General features: G+C 41.8%; 1 protein-coding gene and 1 long non-coding RNA gene across 4 annotated transcripts in view; both read right to left on the minus strand.

Moving 5' to 3' along the window:
* Window positions 1–13,290, minus strand: part of LOC149985660 (uncharacterized) — a 38,859-nt gene extending 25,569 nt beyond the window's left edge. For 2 of the 3 annotated variants that reach the window (XR_016497462.1, XR_016497459.1), the window contains exon 1: window positions 13,076–13,215. This is a non-coding gene — a long non-coding RNA (uncharacterized LOC149985660). Of the gene's footprint in view, window positions 1–13,075 lie in introns of all 3 variants that reach the window. The other variant, XR_016497460.1, reaches the window with a different exon arrangement.
* A 1,525-nt stretch (window positions 13,291–14,815) lies between these two features.
* The window catches only part of anapc1 (anaphase promoting complex subunit 1), a 51,724-nt gene continuing 42,963 nt past the window's right edge, over window positions 14,816–23,576 (minus strand). The window contains 6 exon segments of the mRNA XM_090184690.1: window positions 14,816–15,164; window positions 16,507–17,152; window positions 17,749–17,875; window positions 18,083–18,215; window positions 18,562–18,631; window positions 20,864–20,940. The gene's annotated coding sequence lies outside the window, so the exon portion shown is untranslated.

The following is a 23,576-nucleotide window of genomic DNA, read 5'->3' on the forward strand; positions in this document are numbered from 1 at the left end:
CAGACTACTGACACTCTGGTTATGTTATACATCAGTATCACAGACTACTGACACTCTGGTTATGTTATACATCAGTATCACAGACTACTGACACTCTGGTTATGTTATACATCAATATCACAGACTACTGACACTCTGGTTATGTTACACATCAGTATCACAGACTACTGACACTCTGGTCATGTTATACATCAATATCACAGACTACTGACACTCTGGTCATGTTATACATCAGTATCACAGACTACTGACACTCTGGTTATGTTATACATCAGTATCACAGACTACTGACACTCTGGTCATGTTATACATCAATATCACAGACTACTGACACTCTGGTTATGTTATACATCAATATCACAGACTACTGACACTCTGGTTATGTTATACATCAGTATCACAGACTACTGACACTCTGGTCATGTTATACATCAATATCACAGACTACTGACACTGGTTATGTTATACATCAGTATCACAGACTACTGACACTCTGGTTATGTTATACATCAGTATCACAGACTACTGACACTCTGGTTATGTTATACATCAGTATCACAGACTACTGACACTCTGGTTATGTTATACATCAGTATCACAGACTACTGACACTCTGGTTATGTTATACATCAATATCACAGACTACTGACACTCTGGTTATGTTATACATCAGTATCACAGACTACTGACACTCTGGTTATGTTATACATCAGTATCACAGACTACTGACACTCTGGTTATGTTATACATCAGTATCACAGACTACTGACACTCTGGTTATGTTATACATCAATATCACAGACTACTGACACTCTGGTTATGTTATACATCAATATAGCAGACTACTGACACTCTGGTTATGTTACACATCAGTATCACAGACTACTGACACTCTGGTCATGTTATACATCAATATCACAGACTACTGACACTCTGGTCATGTTATACATCAGTATCACAGACTACTGACACTCTGGTTATGTTATACATCAGTATCACAGACTACTGACACTCTGGTTATGTTACACATCAATATCACAGACTACTGACACTCTGGTCATGTTATACATCAGTATCACAGACTACTGACACTCTGGTTATGTTATACATCAGTATCACAGACTACTGACACTCTGGTTATGTTATACATCAGTATCCCAGACTACTGACACTCTGGTTATGTTATACATCAGTATCACAGACTACTGACACTCTGGTCATGTTATACATCAGTATCACAGACTACTGACACTCTGGTCATGTTATACATCAGTATCACAGACTACTGACACTCTGGTCATGTTATACATCAGTATCACAGACTACTGACACTCTGGTCATGTTATACATCAGTATCACAGACTACTGACACTCTGGTCATGTTATACATCAGTATCACAGACTACTGACACTCTGGTCATGTTATACATCAGTATCACAGACTACTGACACTCTGGTTATGTTATACATCAGTATCACAGACTACTGACACTCTGGTCATGTTATACATCAGTATCACAGACTACTGACACTCTGGTCATGTTATACATCAGTATCACAGACTACTGACACTCTGGTCATGTTATACATCAGTATCACAGACTACTGACACTCTGGTTATGTTATACATCAGTATCACAGACTACTGACACTCTGGTTATGTTACACATCAGTATCACAGACTACTGACACTCTGGTTATGTTATACATCAGTATCACAGACTACTGACACTCTGGTTATGTTATACATCAGTATCACAGACTACTGACACTCTGGTTATGTTATACATCAGTATCACAGACTACTGACACTCTGGTTATGTTACACATCAGTATCACAGACTACTGACACTCTGGTTATGTTATACATCAGTATCACAGACTACTGACACTCTGGTTATGTTATACATCAGTATCACAGACTACTGACACTCTGGTTATGTTATACATCAATATCACAGACTACTGACACTGGTTATGTTATACATCAGTATCACAGACTACTGACACTCTGGTCATGTTATACATCAGTATTCCAGACTACTGACACTCTGGTCATGTTATACATCAGTATCACAGACTACTGACACTCTGGTTATCTTATACATCAATATCACAGACTACTGACACTCTGGTCATGTTATACATCAGTATCACAGACTACTGACACTCTGGTTATGTTATACATCAGTATCACAGACTACTGACACTCTGGTCATGTTATACATCAGTATCACAGACTACTGACACTCTGGTCATGTTATACATCAGTATCACAGACTACTGACACTCTGGTCATGTTATACATCAGTATCACAGACTACTGACACTCTGGTTATGTTATACATCAGTATCACAGACTACTGACACTCTGGTTATGTTATACATCAGTATCACAGACTACTGACACTCTGGTTATGTTATACATCAGTATCACAGACTACTGACACTCTGGTCATGTTATACATCAGTATTCCAGACTACTGACACTCTGGTCATGTTATACATCAGTATCACAGACTACTGACACTCTGGTTATGTTATACATCAGTATCACAGACTACTGACACTCTGGTTATGTTATACATCAGTATTCCAGACTACTGACACTCTGGTTATCTTATACATCAATATCACAGACTACTGACACTCTGGTTATGTTATACATCAGTATCACAGACTACTGACACTCTGGTTATCTTATACATCAATATCACAGACTACTGACACTCTGGTTATCTTATACATCAATATCACAGACTACTGACACTCTGGTTATGTTATACATCAATATCACAGACTACTGACACTCTGGTTATGTTATACATCAGTATCACAGACTACTGACACTGGTCATGTTATACATCAGTATCACAGACTACTGACACTCTGGTCATGTTATACATCAGTATTCCAGACTACTGACACTCTGGTTATGTTACACATCAGTATCACAGACTACTGACACTCTGGTCATGTTATACATCAGTATCACAGACTACTGACACTCTGGTTATGTTATACATCAGTATCACAGACTACTGACACTCTGGTTATGTTACACATCAATATCACAGACTACTGACACTCTGGTCATGTTATACATCAGTATCACAGACTACTGACACTCTGGTTATGTTATACATCAGTATTCCAGACTACTGACACTCTGGTTATCTTATACATCAATATCACAGACTACTGACACTCTGGTTATGTTATACATCAGTATCACAGACTACTGACACTGGTCATGTTATACATCAGTATCACAGACTACTGACACTGGTTATGTTATACATCAATATCACAGACTACTGACACTGGTCATGTTATACATCAGTATCACAGACTACTGACACTCTGGTCATCTTATACATCAGTATTCCAGACTACTGACACTCTGGTCATGTTATACATCAATATCACAGACTACTGACACTGGTCATGTTATACATCAGTATCACAGACTACTGACACTGGTTATGTTATACATCAGTATCACAGACTACTGACACTCTGGTCATCTTATACATCAGTATTCCAGACTACTGACACTCTGGTCATGTTATACATCCGTATCACCAGTATCCCAGGCCAGTGCGGCTGATCAACCCTCCAGGCTCTCCTCCAGAGGGGTCCATGGGAACTGAGGAGCTCCTTTGTAAACAGACACTTCCTCTGCTGCAGTTCCCACGCTGGTGGACGTAACATTCCACACACACAGGCTACAGTATATTAGTACATACAGGACAGAACCCTGCCATGGCTTGTTTTAATCAGACCCCCCCCCCTTGCCCTCAGAACAGCCTCAATGTATCTGGGTAAAGACTCTACAAGGTGTCGAAAGCATTCCACAGGGCTGCTGGCCCATGTTGACTCCAATGCTTCCCACAGTTGTGTCAAGTTGGCTGGATGTCCTTTGGGTGGTGAACTATTTTTGAAACGCGGGAAACTGTTGAGTGTGAAAAACCCAGCAGCGTTGCAGTTCTTGCCACAAACCGGTGCGCCTGGCACCTACTACCATACCCCGTTCAAAGGCACTTAAATCTTTTGTCTTGCCCATTTACCCTCTTGCCCATTTACCCTCTGGCACACATACACAATCCATGTCTCAAGGCTTAAAAATCCTTCTTTAACCTGTCTCCTCCCCTTCATCTACACTGGTTGAAGTAGATTTAAAAAGGTATCATAACTTTCACCTGGTTAGTCTATGTCATGGAAAGAGCAGCCGTTCATTATGTTGTGTACACTCAGTGTATGTGTACAAAGAAATATATTTTACACATCAAAGGGAAACTGTAGAGACATTATGACTGAGAAATGCTTGCTCAGTGTTGCTGCGTGTAGGAGGATAGGGGGGTTTGGCTGTTTCCACTCAAGTCAATGTGAACTTTTTTTAAATGCTGACTTCTAATTCAACAGAAAGGGTTGTGATCTGATTACTGTTGTTGCACTATTCACCTTACACCAGAAATGATTCTAGAAGGGAAGACAACTCATAAAAACATACCTGGCATTCTACCACTAGCAGATATAAGGTGGACATTTTGAGTGCATGATTGTAGTCCCTAACCAATACCCATGCCAATAAGACAAAGATATCCAGAATGTCACTCTACACAGTCATCTCACCACAGAATCTAACTGTTGACTCATATCCCTGTTGTTTCTGGTCTCTTAAGATATGTGCATGGTGAATCCTGTGTTTCAATAGATATTGCTCTGTCATGGATTAGTTTAAACTATATGTAAAGTCACATACAGATATGTGATCTTCATTTGACCAGTTTCTCACAGACAGAAAAATACACCTGCAGCAACAGGAAAATGTGAAATACAGTGTGGATTATAATTCATGGACATTTGTGTATGTGCAAATCAAGTCTGAAAATGTAAAGTGGAAACTGTAGAAGCCTTTTTCAACCTTGAATACACTATAAGTTTGCATTTCCTGATGTGCAGGAATATACACTGCTCCAAAAAATAAAGGGAACACTAAAATAACACATCCTAGATCTGAATGAATGAAATATTCTTATTAAATACTAATTTCTTTACATAGTTGAATGTGCTGACATCAAAATCACACAAAAATTGGGGAACGGGCGGGCCAGTCCATAGCATCAATGCCTTCCTCTTACAGGAACTGCTGACACACTCCAGACACATGAGGTCTAGCATTGTCTTGCATTAGGAGGAACCCAGGGCCAACCGCACCAGCATATGGTCTCACAAGGGGTCTGAGGATCTCATCTCGGTACCTAATGGCAGTCAGGCTACCTCTGGCGAGCACATGGAGGGCTGTGCGGCCCCCCAAAGAAATGCCACCCCACACCATGACTGACCCACCGCCAAACCGGTCATGCTGGAGGATGTTGCAGGCAGCAGAACGTTCTCCACGGCGTCTCCAGACTGTCACGTCTGTCACATGTGCCCAGTGTGAACCTGCTTTCATCTGTGAAGAGCACAGGGCGCCAGTGGCGAATTTGCCAATCATGGTGTTCTCTGGCAAATGCCAAACGTCCTGCACGGTGTTGGGCTGTAAGCACAACCCCCACCTGTGGACGTCGGGCCCTCATACCACCCTCATGGAGTCTGTTTCTGACCGTTTGAGCAGACACATGCACATTTGTGGCCTGCTGGAGGTCATTTTGCAGGGCTCTGGCAGTGCTCCTCCTGCTCCTCCATGCACAAAGGCGGAGGTAGTGGTCCTGCTGCTGTGTGGTTGCCCTCCTACGGCCTCCTCTATGTCTCCTGATGTACTGGCCTGTCTCCTGGTAGCGCCTCCATGCTCTGGACACTACGCTGACAGACACAGCAAACCTTCTTGCCACAGCTCGCATTGATGTGCCATCCTGGATGAGCTGCACTACCTGAGCCACTTGTGTGGGTTGTAGACTCCGTCTCATTCTACCACTAGAGTGAAAGCACCGCCAGCATTCAAAAGTGACCAAAACATCAGCCAGGAAGCATAGGAACTGAGAAGTGGTCTTAGGTCACCACCTGCAGAACCACTCCTTTATTGGGGGTGCCTTGCTAATTGCCTATAATTTCCACCTGTTGTCTATTCCATTTGCACAACAGCATGTGAAATGTATTGTCAATCAGTGGTGCTTCCTAAGTGGACAGTTTGATTTCACAGAAGTGTGATTGACTTGGAGTTACATTGTGTTGTTTATGTTCCCTTTATTTTTTTGAGCAGTGTATATAGACTGTACCAGTCAAACGTTTGGTCACAGCTACTCACTCAAGGGGTTTTCTTTATTTTTTTTACTATTTTCTACATTGTAGAATAATAGGGAAGACATAAAACTATGAAATAACACATATGGAATAATGTAGTAACCAAAAAAGTGTTTACTTCTTATGGCTGCAGGGGCAGTATTGAGTAGCTTGAATGAAAAGGTGCCCATTGTAAACGGCCAGCTCCTCAGTCTCAGTTGCTAATATACGCATATTATTGGAAAACACGGAATGGAAAACACTCTAAAGTTTCCAAAACTGACAAAATATTGTCTGTGAGTATAACAGAACTGATATTGCAGGCGAAAAACTGAGGAATATCAAACCAGGAAGTGGCTTCTATTTTGAAAACTCCATGTTCCATAGCCTCCCTTTGCTCCATTTAAAGGGATATCAACCAGATTCCTTTTCCTATCGCTTCCTCGAGGTGTCAACAGTCTTCAGACATGGTTTCAGGCTTTTATTTTGAAAAATGAGCCAGAACGATAACATCGCGTCAAGTGTTCGCATGAGTTTTGCTCGCGCAACAGAGTTTGGGCAGACATTGCCGTTCCCTCTCCTACTGAACAAGACCGTTGCGGTTGATATATTATCGATTATATATTTTAAAAACAACCTGAAGATTGATTATGAAAAACATTTGACATGTTTCTGTGGACATTACGGAAACTATTTGGAATATGTCTGCGTTGTCGTGACCGCTCTTTCCTGTGGATTTCTGAACATAACGCGCCAAACAAACAGAGGTATTTTGGATATAAAAATTATCTTTATGGAACAAAAGGAACATTTATTGTGTAACTGGGAGTCTCGTGAGTGAAAACATCCGAAGATCATCAAAGGTAAACGATTAATTTGATTGCTTTTCTGATTTTCGTGACCGAGCTACTTGATGCTAAGTGTACTTAATGTTTTATCGAGGGATCGATAAACTTACACAAATGCTTGGATTGCTTTCGCTGTAAAGCACAATTTCAAAATCTGACACGACAGGTGGATTAACAATATTGTTTTCCTATATTGCACTTGTGATTTCATGAATATAAATATTTGTAGTAATATTTATTTAATGTAGGACTATGCTATTCAGCGGTTGTTGATGACAATTATCCCGTTAACGGGATTGCAGCCATAACAAGTTAAACAAATCAAAATATATTTTAGATTTTTCTGCCTTGATGACAGTTTTGCATACTCTTGACATTCTCTCAACCAGCTTCACCTGGAATGCTTTTCCAACAGTCTTGAAGGAGTTCCCACATATGCTGAGCACTTGTTGGCTGCTTTTCCTTCACTCTGCGGTTCAACTCATCCCAAACCAGGTCTGGTGATTGTGGAGGCCAGGTCATCTGAAGCAGCAATTCATCACTCTCCTTCTTGGTCAAATAGCTCTTACACAGCCTGGAGGTGTGTTGGGTCATTGTCCTGTTGAAAAACAAATGGTAGTCCCACTAAGCGCAAACCAGATGGGATGGCGTATCGCTGCAGAATGCTGTGGTTGCCATGCTGGTTAAGTGTGCCTTGAATTCTAAATAAATCAGAGATAGTGTCACCAGCAAAGCTCCCCCACACCATCACACCTCCTCCTCAATGGAGGTGGGAACCACACATGTGGAGATCATCTTTCACCTACTCTGTGTCTCACAAAGACACGGTGGTTGGAACCAAAAATCTCAAATTTGGACACATCAGACCAAAGGACAGATTTCCACCGGTCTAATGCCCATTGCTGGTGTTTCTTGGCCCAAGCAAGTCTCGTCTTCTTCTTATTGCTGACCTTTAGTAGTGGTTTCTTTGCAGCAATTCAACCATGAAGGCCTGATTCACATAGTCTCCTCTGAACAGATGATGTTGACGTGTCTGTTACTTGAACTCTGTGAAGCATTTATTTGGGCTGCAATTTCTGAGGCTTGTAACTCTAATGAACTTATCCTCTGCAGCAGAGGTAACTCTGGGTCTTCCTTTCCTGTGGTCGTCCTCATGAGAGCAAGTTTCATCATAGCTCTTTATGGGTTTTGCGACTGCACTTGAAGAAACTTTCAAAGTTCTTGAAATGTTCCGGATTGACTGACCTTAATGTCTTAAAGTAATGATGGACTGTAATTTCTCTTTGTTTATTTGAGCTGTTCTTGCTATAAAGTGGACTTGGTATTTTACCAAATAGGGCTAGCTTCTGTATACCACCCCTACCTTGTCACAACACAACTGATTGGCTCAAACACATTAATTAGAGAAATTCCACAAATGTACTTTTAACAAGGCACACCTGTTAATTTAAATGCATTCCAGGTGACTACCTCATGAAATTGATTGAGAGGATGCCAAGCGTGTGCAAAGCAGTCATCAAGGCTAAGGGTGGCTACTTTGAAGAATCTAAAATCTAACATTTATTTTCTTTTTTTTAAACACTATTTTGGTTACCACATGATTCCATATGTGTTATTTCATAGTTGTTATGTCTTCACTATTATTCTACAATAGAGAAAATTGTAAAAATAAAGAAAAACCCTTGAATAAGTAGGTGTGTCCAAACTTTTGACTGGTACTGTATATATTTTTTTTAACTGTCAAATTACGCAAGCATGCTATTTGTAAGAGGCTCCTTTTGACGAATTAAAAACACATTTTTTTGTGGCTTGAGAAGGAGCTATTTCTGTACTTCTGTAAATGTGCTTGTCGTCTGGTACACAGGAAGGGCCTTTTGCAACTGAGATGAGTCAATCCTAGATGAGTCGGTCATGTTGCTACGGAAGCAGATATATTTCCAGATATACTCTGTCACACACCCACACAGCCAATGAGCCATTCCATCACGGGAAACCGAAAACGCTGGAATTACAGGAAGACTTTGATGTGAGAGTGGCAACTTTGAATGAATGGTCCTCGGATCTGCATTTTATATGTCTCTACATAAAATGTAGAGACATCAAATGCAGAGCCGAGGACCGTTCTACAGCCCTGCAGGAGTTGTGGGTTAAGTTGTGAGTCAGGAAAGGAACTGAGTCAAGATTAGTACTATTCTAGTCTAAACAGAGTTGGTTCTCAGCCAGGTCCCAGACTGATTCTTCATTGTGTGCTTAATTACTCAATTTCTGACATGTGGGGGCGAGTCTGCGTGCATTACATTTTCCCTCCAACCCTAACTTCACAGTCCAGACATAAAAAACACTACTGTACTATTTGGGTGATGCAGTGTGTCTGACCACCAACGATGAGAGTTGTTCATAACAGGGAGCTAGTGTTATCCTAGCACATAACCCCCCCTCCCCCCATGGTCATTGTGCCAGCCTTATGGTCGACATCCCTCCCTGAGCTAGAATAATTTGAGGGTCTCCTCCACTATACCTCTCAGAGATTTTTTTATCTCAAGAATATAGTTTCCCCAAAGGCAGTTTTTCATTTTAACATGAAGAGGTTAAAGTTAGTCATTATTTTATGAGTAGAACGGAATGGTCGGGAGGAAAAGCTTAGTTCCCAAAAGTTCCAACTGGTCAAAATCATTCGTTTTTGAGACGGGGTGTCACCAAAGCTGTGTCGTATTCATTAAGTATATTGTAGCTAATTTTCAGATGCATTCTTTTTGCATTAAAAAATCAGATAATTATGACAATAACCGTGGTCAATTGTATGACAATTAATTGATACCCAAAATTCCATAATGGTTACAGCCCTAGTCGACCATGTGTCTACATTAGTCTCCCCTAACACATTTTACATCACTGTAGTCTGTAGCTTAAAGTAAAACTACACACCTGCCAACAGCATTACTGGCCAATAAGAATTGTATGTCTAATATGTGTTAGGTTGATCCGTTTCACACAGAAAGAGAGAACTGAAATCCCTCAGGTGCATACTGAATACACACACACACACTCCTTGTCAGGACAATTAGACCAGCGTAGGCCAACAGCTGTGTCTCTGTCCTCATTATAATAATCGACAGTGTGAAACACTTTCTCACTGCTCATCTCTTCCTTCCCCACTGCTGAGAAAATGCCTGTCAATACTTCTACCTGACACAAAACAACCAGTCAACATCCTCTAATCCCAGAGGGGACAGAGAGAATAGAGCAGCTCACTAGCCCTACCCATGTCCGTCCGGCAGGGAGGCAGGAAGCATTCAGACAGACAAGGATGTTGGGTGTGTCTTCATGGCACACTTCCCATATTCTCCTGAATGAGAGCCAGCCAAAATCTGAGGATGACCTTTGACCTGAACCAAAGAACCCCTTCTGAACATACTGTAGTGTTTTTACCATGTTGATACTGGTATACCAGTTACTAGATTTGCAACACAATGTCACGGGGCTCAGTACAATAAAATGTTATCAAGGTAGTTACATTTTCATCTAGACTTGTATCGACAGTTTTGAGAAAGGACTAAAGTATCAATTTACCTTTTAGTTAGTAACCGAGAAAAGGTTTGTGTTAGTGGGAACAACAACGTGCACTATTGGAAAACCTCCTCTATGGTTTTTGTGAAAACAGTGCCACCTTGAGACAGAGACATAACCCTACAAAATTGTGGAAAGGCTAAAGCTAACGTCTCTCAAAATGTTCACTAGATGGCACTAAAACCTAATGTAGCCGATGGCGCATCACCAGGTGGATATGAGCTCTTCACAGCTTTATAGAGCTGAATACATTTTCATTCAAATAGATTTCAGTACGTTCCCGAAGTATGATTTAAAGGATTTCAATCTGCTATCACTTCATCAACTTTTATGAATATCTATTGGACAATCCTTTTTTATTGCTCTTCTCCATAACTGTAGACAAATTAAACTCAGTGCACTCAACATTAGCTTTATTCAAGTTGTGAATATTACAATCTCTATTGCACCACCAGTCTTAATACCAGTTTGGAGCACAATATTAAAACCGAGCGAGTTCAGACTCCAACTGCCATTTCAACACTACACATGTTGTTTTAATGAATGCAAGTGTCAAGGCCACCACTTCCTCTTCTCTTCTGCCGTACAATGTCAGGTGCTTACTGGAAACCAGTCCCTCTGACTAAAAACAGACTGGGATACCATTGTAAACTGACTTACCATTACAAAACTAGGTTTTAGTTGCAAGCCTTCACTGTTAACCATATACACTGAATGCACAAAACATTAGGAACGCCTTCCTAATATTGAGTTGAACCCCTTTTGCCCTCCGAACAGCCTCAATTCGCCAGGGCATGGACTCTACAAGGTGTCGAAAGCGTTTCGAAAACGTTCCACAGGATGCTGGCCCATGTTGACTCCAATGCTTCCCACAGTTGTGTCAAATTGGCTGGATGTCCTTTGGGTGGTGGACCATTCTTGATACAACCGGTGAGCCTGGTACCTACTACCATACCTCGTTCAATGCAGTGACCAGAGCTCCACAAGTACAGAAAGATAGACAGTCTTCTGGACCATGACCTCTATCCTGTGAAATTACTGTTCTATTCACAGTTTATCAGATGAATGTAGCGAGCTAACTGAGCCAGACTTAAACCACATGAATGGATATGAGAGAGAGAGGGAAGTCCCAGAGTACTAATTCTGAGACAGAAAATAGGTTCATTCAGGCTAGGGAAAATACAGAGTTTTGAGTTGTAAAGTAAATGTAACACTGAAGTGCTTAAGCCTCCTGGAAATGTTTTAACTAGCGGCAACCTGTCATCTCCTGTCTAATCTGAGCAGAGGTGAATGGGATAGAGGGGGTTTGCATTCACCTCTTCCAGTCGTTTTATATCTGTGATGAACCATATCTGTCCATCTACAGTAAACTTTGGATATAGGATACAGTGACAATGAACCATACCTGTCAGTCTACAGTAAACTTTGGATATAGGATACAGTGGCAATGAACCATACCTGTCAGTCTACAGTAAACTTTGGATATAGGATACAGTGGCAATGAACCATACCTGTCAGTCTACAGTAAACTTTGGATATAGGATACAGTGGCAATGAACCATACCTGTCAGTCTACAGTGAACTTTGGATATAGGATACAGTGGCAATGAACCATACCTGTCCATCTACAGTAAACTTTGGATATAGGATACAGTGGCAATGAACCATACCTGTCCATCTACAGTAAACTTTGGATATAGGGTACAGTGGCAATGAACCATACCTGTCAGTCTACAGTAAACTTGGGATGTAGTAGGGTAGTAAAACATGTGCTGCATTCTAGTTAGCTCACGCCCCCTATCTTCTTGTCACTCCGCAATGAAAGTATGTGACTCGGCACTGTAGTCTCACCACAAACCTTGGCCCCATATGAATGTAGTTAAAGAGCACGCATTATGTTCATATTTGGATGGAAGTTTGAAATGTGCGTTACGTGCGCAATAAGGCAGTTCTCCAAATGGCGTTGTAAGATTTCCAACGGTTCAAAGACTACAAGATTTTGAAGTCTCACACTTAAGTTTTTTTTTTATACAAAAAGGAACAGGAAGCAAGCCTTCTATCTCACGCTGACACCGCATACTTCCCTTTATCTTTGTAAACCGTGCTTTACGCATGAGCGCTTCGTAGTCTCCATTTTTTTTTTTTATGTATCAGCCAGCTTCAAACTTGCTTCACTTCCCGAAATGTCAATTTCAGAGGGAAGTTATCGTTAAAATGTATCCATAAATACATGTACATAATTAGTCTTTTTGCACCCATTTAATTGCACCCTAATAGGCCCTTGTTATGTACTTATATTTCCATTAAAATATTACTGTATGGCTTCCTCAAACTCTAATATGTCAAATATTCGTTATATCTTTATTTATTTGTTTATGTCAAGTCACTAACTAAAACAAATCAAATAGGTTATTTCGTATGTAATCACTACTTACCCATTATTATAAGTAGTGCAGGAGATTTCTGGTTTGCGCTAGCACAGGAACAAGTTGGTTGACTTATTAATTGTTGACCAAAAGTTATTTCGACGTTGGCAAAAGTCCTAAAACGGACCAAGCAGTGTCCCTAACGTATCTCAGTCCTGCCTCATGTACAAGAACACTAGGCGTTTGCAGTTCTGCAGTCATTCATAGCTTTGGAGTTGAACTGTGACACTTTCTTTCGCAGTTGGTCACACCCACCTCACTCCACGAACTAACAACTTTTGACATTCAAATATTAATTGACAAAATGTAAATTACAAATATGTCTGTTGGTACACAGATGTAAGGTTATATACATATGTATGCAACTTTAATCAATACATATTTATTTAAAAACAGGAAATTGTTTCTCTTTCTGCATACATTGTTTTAATGAAACTTTCAAAAAACAAACACATTAAGGATGAAGAAGCATTTTTCATTTGTTTGTTTTGTCTTATTTCAATGTACATACTGGTCTTGTTTCAATGTTGATTTAGGACATGGGAACCTCCAGGACCAGAGGGTGTGTACCAGTATGACATTCATAGAATGCTTTATTGCGGAAGCAGCCCGCTCCCTAGAGCGCTCGCTCCCTCCCACAAGCTTATTAAAGGCATCGGCTTTGAAGGTCATAAACGGATGAATACTTCTACACCCACTCTCTATACAGTTCCGGTTGACCATTGATCTGTAAAATATCATGAATGTGAAGTTGTGGATTCTGTACACATTTCCTGGATGTCCATAGAAGGACAAACCAAATGGCAGTGTCATGCTTCCTACAGAAAAAAATAGTTATTTCTGCCACTTTGTGCCAGCTTGGGAACTGGTTGCTACCTCCCCAGAGAACTTGCAGTTATTCACTTCACTTGGCTGTTGACAGCAGATACACCATGTTCCAAAACACTATTCAATTATATTGTATAGAAAACGACCAGAGAATTAGTTAGTTAGCCACATTAGAATTGCACCACTCCACCTTTCTAAGTTAACTTTGACAGTTCTCCCTCCTCGCAAAATCAAATACTTTCCTGTGTGTGCGTGTCTGTCTAATGTCGCTCAACCACATGACAGCATTCCAGTGAATGTGGTATGTTTGCAATCCATCTGCCACATCTGTGTGTACCTTTCATGTCAGTTGGTCCTAAAGATGCCACAAAAAAGCTGTTCACTTAAATAGTTATTTTAGGGCCTGACAGTATACCATTGGGGACACAGATAAAGGCCTGTGTAACCATTCATGGTCAAGTGGAGGACACAGAGCTATTTGGATATACAAGGCCAATAGAACTCAACGGAGCTTGGTATGGGGTGAGGTGGGTGTGGTATCTGTTGCAGGATGTTTTCCATTTTGCTGTGGAATGTTCCCAGAGGTGTTAGATCACAGCTCAGGCCGATGCATTCCGTTGCGCCACAGCCCACGCAGTACCTCCCAACACATACCGCAGAAACATAATTAATATGTGAGAGAGCAGAACATCTTTTCTGAGATAACGATAACTGAGATGGCAGCCTAGACTGCAAGCTGTGTTGAAACGGCTCGTCGTTTAAAAATACAAAATGGCAACACCACAACACCGAAAGTTAGCCAAAACAACATGTAGATGGAAGTGGGTACTAGTGATAATGTGCAATGCCGAAAGTTATTGTTCATCCACATCCACTATGTTAGCTAATAGTTACCTTTAAATTCTAGGTCACTTACACAAGTCTCAAATCACTTTTTATTTACTGCATTATTTATATGGAATACAGGTACGGTATAAACATTTGACATACAATCTGTATCAAGAAAGCTTTTACAATGATATTTAATATAATATCAGGTCCATTTCTTGTGAGCTGCAACAAGCAGTGCAGGCAGAGGGACCCTTCTGGGTCAAGACCAAGGTAAAGTAAGAGACCATGGTTAGAGGTCAAAGGTCAGGTAATTTCAACAGGCCTATTGTCCAGTCCTGAAGCTTGCAGTCCCCATGAGGAGAGGGCCCAGGCGCAGCAAGGCTTGTACAGGGATGCACAGCTGACAACTTCAACAGGAGCTCAGGGAACGATGTACTTCCTGTGGAAATGAAAGATGAGCAGAGGAACGACACGAGAGAGACCAGCAGAGTTAAGAGATGAATGCGACCAAGTCAGTCATAACATTCACACGAGACATGAAGCCAGTCAGCAATAAGACAGACCACCAACAAAGCGACAGATGTTAGGATCAAACTAAAAGTACATCTAACCACAATATTTAGTTAACAGTTGTTTAACTTCCAGGTGTGTGGCAGACATCTTCCTGAGGCAGGGTATAGTGTTAGACCAGAAAGCAGGCTAGAATGTTGGACAGCATGTCCCCTCAGTAGGGACTGGCCATATGTATGTTCTCAACACATGGCTGTTATCTGTGGAGTGTGGGGGGAGGTGGGGTTCACACACACGTCAGATCCAACGAGGTTAGCTGCATTCATGGATGGACCTATGAGTATTCTTCATGTAACAGCATCACATAATCAGTTTGCTAACGATTGTTGCCAAGCCATTCATAACGTTCCATGTTTCCCATGTCATTACAGTTCACACCCAAAGACTGGTTCTGACACGTCCAGTCCCACTGATGGGAAATGTGTGTCACATTACAGGTACACACTGGTACAAACTGTACGGTCAGGCTAATATATTATTGTACAGTTCATTCAAAGGGATCTGTTAACAGTCCATTCTCCAGTAGACGTGCCCCTCCCACTGGGTTGAGACCTCTCACCAGTGAGCCAACAGTCCAGGGTGCCATCGGCTGAGTTCTTCATGACAGGCAGATGAACAGCAGCTCCCTGCCCTGTGCCCCCTGCCTCAGTCTGTGTTGCAGGACCCTGCCCTGTGCCCCCTGCCTCAGTCTGTGTTGCAGGACCCTGCCCTTTGCCCCCTGCCTCAGTCTGTGTTGCAGGACCCTGCCCTTTGCCCCCTGCCTCAGTCTGTGTTGCAGGACCCTTCCATTTGCCCCCTGTCTCAGTCTGTGTTGCAGGACCCTGCCCTGTGTCCTGCCCTGTAACACCTGTGGTAAAAAGCACAGTCAACACACACTAAGAGACGACATTGGAGACATACAACCGAGAGCACATTGAAGTGACATCAGTTTGTATTGGGGAAAAGTCAATCTATGAAAATACAGCTGAATTCTATGAGTGGGAGCATGTACATCAGGGCTCTCCAACCTTGTTCCTGGAGCGATAACGTCCTGTAGGTTCACGCCAACCCTAATCTAGCACACCTGATTCTAAAAATTAACTGGTTGATAAGCTGAAATCAGGTTAGTTAAAACTGGGGTTGGAGCAAAAACCAGGAGGGTATCTCTCCAGGAACAGAGTTGAAGAGTCCTGAGGAACATGCACAGACCACTGTTACTATTGTATTCTTACCTGATCAATAGCAATGTAGGTGGGCAGCATCTCAGGGTTCTCCTGAGTGACAATCTCTGATATTCGATCTGAGTGTCAAGGCCAAAGTGTTGTGTTTTTGGACAAAGACAACAAAATAGAAGCTCCATTCAGTGCAACAACAGTAAATAGAAGCTCCATTCAGTGCAACAACAGTAAATAGAAGCTCCATTCAGTGCAACAACAGTAAATAGAAGCTCCATTCAGTGAGTGCTTATCAATTGAACAATCAGAAACAGAAACTGTGGAATTATAAAATAGGACATTGAGGGGTGTTTCAATAATTGCAATCAAATCATGAGCTAAAGGTTAGAACCAATCTCCTTCAATTTCACAGTGTATTAAAAAATAAATATTCCACATGTCCAATTACATATAGTGATATCTACCTGGTGGAAATGCGATTCAAGTGATTAACAAACGGATTCACAAGGGGAGCAACATAGGCAGTATTTAAGTCTAATTTAAACCCTCAATGTTGGCTCTGTGTTACAACGTTAAGTTGCAGCTGCATCACATAGCATCCACTCTGCTAATCAACGTGTCTCATGCTATCCAAGGCTTTACAGAAGAATTCAGCGAAGGAGACCAAGGCAGCGTCGGAGGGGAAGGTCGAGATGGCCTCTGGCTGTGGGAGAAAAAATAACTGCTACAACAAGGTCTGCTGATCGTGCCTGACGGAGGCACTTGGCGGTTTCCAATGAGTTATTGCATCTAGTGGAACAGGGGACATGTTGACTAAAAGGCTATTGGACCGTAGGCTGGTAGGCTCACAGGGAAATATTCTGTCACACATAGTGTCAAGACATATTGGTTGTTTTGCCGCCCCACAGTGATGTCACGTGCACTACTCTGTGCTATACTGGGATTATATCAGTATCAATATCTAAATGTCTCATTCATGCTTCTTTCTGACTGGCCAACACGGACGGATGTTCGAGACTCATTATGCTAGCTATGTGTTGATAGTTCATTGATTTCATTTTCAGTGGTTCAAGTTTTGCAACCTTAACATACTAATGAAATAAATGTGTACTGGTATATGCAACATGCCATGTTGACAAAGTTATGCTTGTACTCTAAGTATCATTGAATCTCCTATGCAGCCAATATCCAATATGTAGTACTGAAGTAGTACTGATGAAGTACATGATGAAATGTAACTAGTTAAAAGGTGTCCAGTCAGTCCAGTTTTGTGTAAACAGAGGACCAGGATGTTTGTACCTTGAATGTGCGGACTTCTGAGTTCCTGTTGACGACGACGGGGGATAATAGATTCTTCCAGTCCAGAAGGTCGACCTTATAGGGCCCTAGCTTCAGATACAGAACCCCATCTCTGGACAGAATGGACCTACAACACACATATAGAAGAAATTAGTCAATTTTAGATCACATGTTAGGATGGAAAAAAAGAATAGTGATATTGGAAAAATCTATAGTTACATATCACTATTATTTTGAACGACAGTGAAACTTTGACTTGTAATTTAAAACAAATATTTTTTTATTTATATAATATTTTTGCTAGATAGCGTTAGCTAGCGCTAGTTGGATGTACCTGCCCAAAAATTCTGGTGTTTTTCATCCTATAGCTTGTTTTCCATCTTTTTAAATAGCAAGCCAACATGGTTTCAGCACTTAGATTTTTGCCCGACTGGTCAAAACTTGTTTTCTCATGCTCTCTCATCCCTCTGTAGAATACATATATATATATATATATATGGTGAGCAGATTGTTTTGAAACATCAAATCTCAATAACGTTGCAGTATTGAATCGCAATACATATAGAATCGTAAGAATCGCAGTACATATTGTATCGGCACTTAAGTATTGTTGTTGATATCATATTGTGAGGTCCCTAGTAATTCCCAGCCCCACAAAACTATATGTTCTGCCATTAACAACCATTATTACAGAACATCACAAACTCACACCAAAGAGTATGGCCCTGATAAGTTATCACCCACTGAGATTTCATGATATGAATCTGAACATTGGGACAGAAATGTTCAAAAACATACCAGTGGTGGACTTACTCAAGATGTGGAGTTCCTTTACTTCAGGTCTATGGACAGCTTCCAGTATCAATGGTCCTTTTACTTGAATCTGTAACCACATTAAAACAAGTAGGTCTTTCATCTTTGAACATTTAGTTTGAAAACAATGTGAAAAAGATCCTATGATTTTCTTGAAATAGCGGAGTTTGATCATCCTAACTGACCCTTCTTTGTACTGTATTGTAAAGAGGAAGGGAGAAAAACGTATCAATTGCATATATGGACACATTGCATTACTCACTTTCTAACAGAAACCTCAATTTTAACATGGACCATCCTGCTTAGCAGAATGACTTTGCAGCATGATTACATTTCATTTGACCTTATTGAGGATCTGCAGCTCATGCAACATGGTGGGGGGCATCAGTTCAGCTGTAATCTCCTCATAACAGAGTCCCCTATGCTCTGAAGACATTGAAGAAATGAACACACAAACACAGTCATTACACACTAAATATACAAAAGTATGTGGACTCCCCTATTTCAGCCACACCCGTCGAGCACACAGCCATGCAAAGTCCATAGGCAAACAATGGCAGTTGAATGGCCTTACTAAAGAGCTCAGTGACTTTAAACATGCCACCTTTCCAACATGTCAGTTTGTCAAACTTCTGCCCTGGGGCCTCCCGAGTGGCTCAGTGGCCTAAGGCACTGCATCGCAGTGCTAGAGGCGTCACTACAGATCCGGGTTCGATCCCTGACTGTCACAGCCGGCCGTGTCCGGGAGACCCATGAGGCGGTGCACAATTGGCACAGCGTCTTCCGAGTTAGGAGAGGGTTTGGCCAGCCGGGATGTCCTTGTCCCATCGCGCCTTAGCGACTCCTGTGGCAGGCCGGGCACATGCACGCTGACACCAGTTGGAAGGTGTTTCCTCCGACATATTGGTGCGGCTGGCTTCCGGGTTGGGCGAGTTTGTCGTGTTTCACAGTCATGTTTCAGAGGAAGCATGACTCTCGACCTTTGCGTCTCCCGAGTCCGTACGGGAGTTGCAACGATGGGACAAGACTGACTACCAATTGGATATCACAGAATTGGGGTAAATAAATACATTTTAAAAATGCTGGCCTGGTCAACTGTAAGTGCTGTTACTGTGAAGTGGAAACGTCTACAAGCAACAACAGCTCAGCCGCGAGGTGGTAGGCCACACAAGCTCACAGAACGGGACCGGCGAGTGCTGAAGCGCGTAGCATGTAAAAATAGTTTGTCCTTGGTTGCAACCCTCACTACAGAGTTCTAAACTGCCTCAGCACAATAACTGTTTGTCGGGAGCTTCATGAAATGGGTTTCCAGGGCTAAGCAGCCGCACACAAGCCTAAGATCACCATGCGCAATGCCGAATGTCGGCTGGAGTGGTGTAAAGCTCCCCGCCATTGGACTATGGAGCAGTAGAAACTGCAGCATATCACCCTGCATCCCATATCACCCTGCATTAGCTTCTGAAGCTAAGCAGGGTTGGTCCTGTTTGGTCCCTGGACGGGAGACCAGATGCTGCTGGAAGTGGTGTTGGAGGACCAGTAGGAGGCACCCTTTCCTCTGGTCTAAAAAAAATTGCCCCAGGGCAGTGATTGGGGACATTGCCCTGTGTAGGGTGCCGTCTTTCGGATGGGACGTTAAACGGGTGTCCTGACTCTCTGTGGTCACTAAAGATCCCATGGCACTTATTGTAAGAGTAGGGGTGTTAACCCTGGTGTCCTGGATAAATTCCCATCATGGCCACCTAATCATCCCCAGCTGCCACCAGGAGACCTAGGTTACGTAGGGACTGTTATCTGGAGAACGGAGGTCACACACTTTACCTCAGGGACACCCAAGTAAGGTCCCGGAGGGCCAAAGCGTCGCTGATTTTCACCCTTTCCTAATCAACTGAGTCAGAACCGGCACGAACTGACCAGACAAGTGAAAATTGGCTAATCAATTACAATCAATTGATAAATTAACTACCAGGTAGAAAAGAAAATCAGCAATACTTCAGCCTGTGAGGGCCAGAGTTGAATAGCCCTGGTCTATATGCTGTTCTCTCACTATTCTTAACCACTCATCCCAGACAATTACCATCCCACTCATTATGGTCATTGACTTTTACAACTGTCAGTAGAAACTCTGATGGACTTCTCTCCTCATGTTACACCACCTCCCTCTTGCTATTCTTAGAATCCGCACCCAAGTCATTATGGTGATTGAAAGTCGGATACTTTAGTTTAGAGCTCTGTCTGTCATGCTATTTTAGAGCGCTGGTAAGCTGTACCAAATGTTGGTATTTCCAGAGATTGTACGTCTTACCGGTTAACTGTGCTGTGGACAGGAAACTGGTGGTAGAGCGCACATGGCAAGGTAGCGATGGCTGAGTTGGAGTGTACCTGGGAGAGGACAAGCACAGGATAACAGAGCGCTACGTCAGACTCAGACATAGCAATAAATCAAAGTCACAGTGTTGATGTTAGCACATATCATAATAGAGTTTTTTGTGAATAGGTCCCATGAATAAATTAGGAATTTGGCCTGTGCAAAACAGCTTTGAATTGTTATCTACCTGACGTCCTTTGTGCTCATAAAAGCTCTACTTAAAAGATAAAGGCTTCGGTTAAGTGTGTGCTTAGGCTGGTTCAAACCATTGTGTCGGCTTGGAGAGAGAAATCACTTGTTTAGATTAGTGTGGGTGAGGGGTTGCCTCGCCGCCTCTTAAAACACCAGCTGAAGAGATTAGTTCTCAGCCCACGAGCTGACACTCATCCAGTCTACATGGCAACGGATAAAGTGAACTGGCTGGGTGGGATGTTCTGGTTTTTACTATGTGTATTACAGGCAGAGGTGAAAACAACAGCACTATTTACTACATGAGTCAGCTTGATAACAAGACCCACAAACATACAGAGCAAAAGTCAACTGAACACTGATCTCATCTTGAACTGTAGAGTCACATAATGACTGAGAACAGCTGTTGATTTAGCGCCACTCAAATTCATTTTCAGAAACGTGTTCCTAAACAATATTACTATGTTTCAATCACACCATTCCCTAGACTAGGCTCACTGGTGAACTCTGTAGCTACACAAAATGAGAAGAGAAGTGTTTCACTTCAGGTTTCATGATGAGCCAGACTGACAGGGCCGTATGGTGATTGGTTACTACGCAGAATGAAAGCACTCTCCACAGACCACATCGAGAGAGAGCGAGAGGGCGAGAGAGAGATTGAAATAAAGACGCCATGTGTCTGCTCCCCTCTTCAATCTTTCCTGATGCAGGTGTGTGTTGATGGCAGGAATAGGTTGAGAATACTACAATAAGGCCATTCAAATTGCGACCTTGAAGTTATGTGGGCCTGAAATTGTCCACCCTAAAATAAGGCAAGTCTAAAATCAAAGGGTTTGTACAGTAAATGTTGAGGACGAGACAGATTTAACATCAGTAATGAGTATTGTTACGTACAAAAAGACACCTTAGTCACTGCTTGCATAAGCCTGGGATATTTGAACTGCATTTGTTATGAAGAACACTCACATAACAAGACTACTCTCCCACATCTCATTATACAGTGGCAAGAAAATTATTGTATTTTTCTTGTCTATATTGAACACATAATTTAAACATTCGTATGTGTATGTGGACCCCTAGGCTAATGACTTCTCCAAAAGCTAATCGGAGACAGGAGTCAGCTAACCTGGAGTCCAATCAATGAGAAGAGATTGGAGATGTTGGTTAGAGCTGCCTAGTCCTATAAAAAAACTGAATTTGAGTTTGCTATTCACAAGAAGCTTTGCCTGATGTGAACAGTGCCTCGAACAAAAGAGATCTCGGAATACCTAAGATTAAGAATTGTTGACTTGCATAAAGCTGGAAAGGGTTACAAAAGTATCTCTAAAAGTCTTGATGTTCATCAGTCAAATAAGTAAGACAAATGTCTATAAATGGAGAAAGTTCAGCCCTGTTGCTTCTCTCCCTCAGAGTGGCCGTCCTGCAAAGATGACTGCAAGAGTACCGTGCAGAATGCTCAATGAGTTCAGAAGAATCTTAAGAGTGTCAGCTAAAGACTAACAGAAATCTCTGGAACATGCTAACATCTCTGTTGATGAGTCTACGATACGTAAAACACTAAACAAGAATGGTGTTCATGGGAGGACACCACGGAAGAAGCCACTGTTGTCAAAAAAAAACATTACTGCACGTCTGAAGTTTGCAAAACTGCACCTGGATGTTCCACAGCCTTTCTGGCAAAATATTCTGTGGACAGATGAAACTACAGTTGAGTTGTTTGGAAGGAACACAACACTGTGTGGAGAAAAATAAAAGGCCCAGCACACCAACATCATAACCTCATCCCAACTGTAAAGTATTTTGGAGGGAGTTTCATGGTTTGGGGCTGCTTTGCTGCCTCAGGGACTGGACAGCTTGCCATCATCGACAGAAAAATGAATTCCCAAGTTTATCAAGACATTTTGCAGGAGAATGTAAGGCTATCTGTCCAGCAATTGAAGCTCAACAGAAGTTGGGTGATGCAACAGGACAACGACCCAAAACACAGACGTCAATCAGCAGCAGAATGGCTTCAACAGAAGAAAATACACCTCCTGGAGAGGCCCAGTCAGAGTCCTGACCTCAACTTGATGTAAAATGCTGTGGCATGACCTCGAGAGCGGTTCACACCAAACATCCTAAGAACATTGCTGAACTGAAACAGTTTTCCAAAGATGAATGGTCTAAAATTCCTCCTGACCGTTGTGCAGTTCTGATCCGCAACTACAGAAAATGTTTGATTGAGTTTATTGCTGCCAAAGGAGGGTCAACCAGTTATTAAATCCAAGGGTTCACATATTTTTTCCAACCTACACTGTGAATGTTTGCATGGTGTGTTCAGTAAAGACAAGAAAACATAGAATTGTTTGTGTGTTATTAGTTTAAGCAGACTGTGTTTGTCTATTGTTGTGACTTCGATGAAGATCAGATCAAATCTGATGACCAATTTATGCAGAAAACCAGGTAATTCCAAAGGGTTCGC

This window comes from Oncorhynchus mykiss, chromosome 1 (assembly GCF_057628025.1).
Source record: "Oncorhynchus mykiss isolate SJ-2025 chromosome 1, ASM5762802v1, whole genome shotgun sequence".
NCBI classification, from domain to species: Eukaryota; Metazoa; Chordata; class Actinopteri; order Salmoniformes; family Salmonidae; genus Oncorhynchus; species Oncorhynchus mykiss.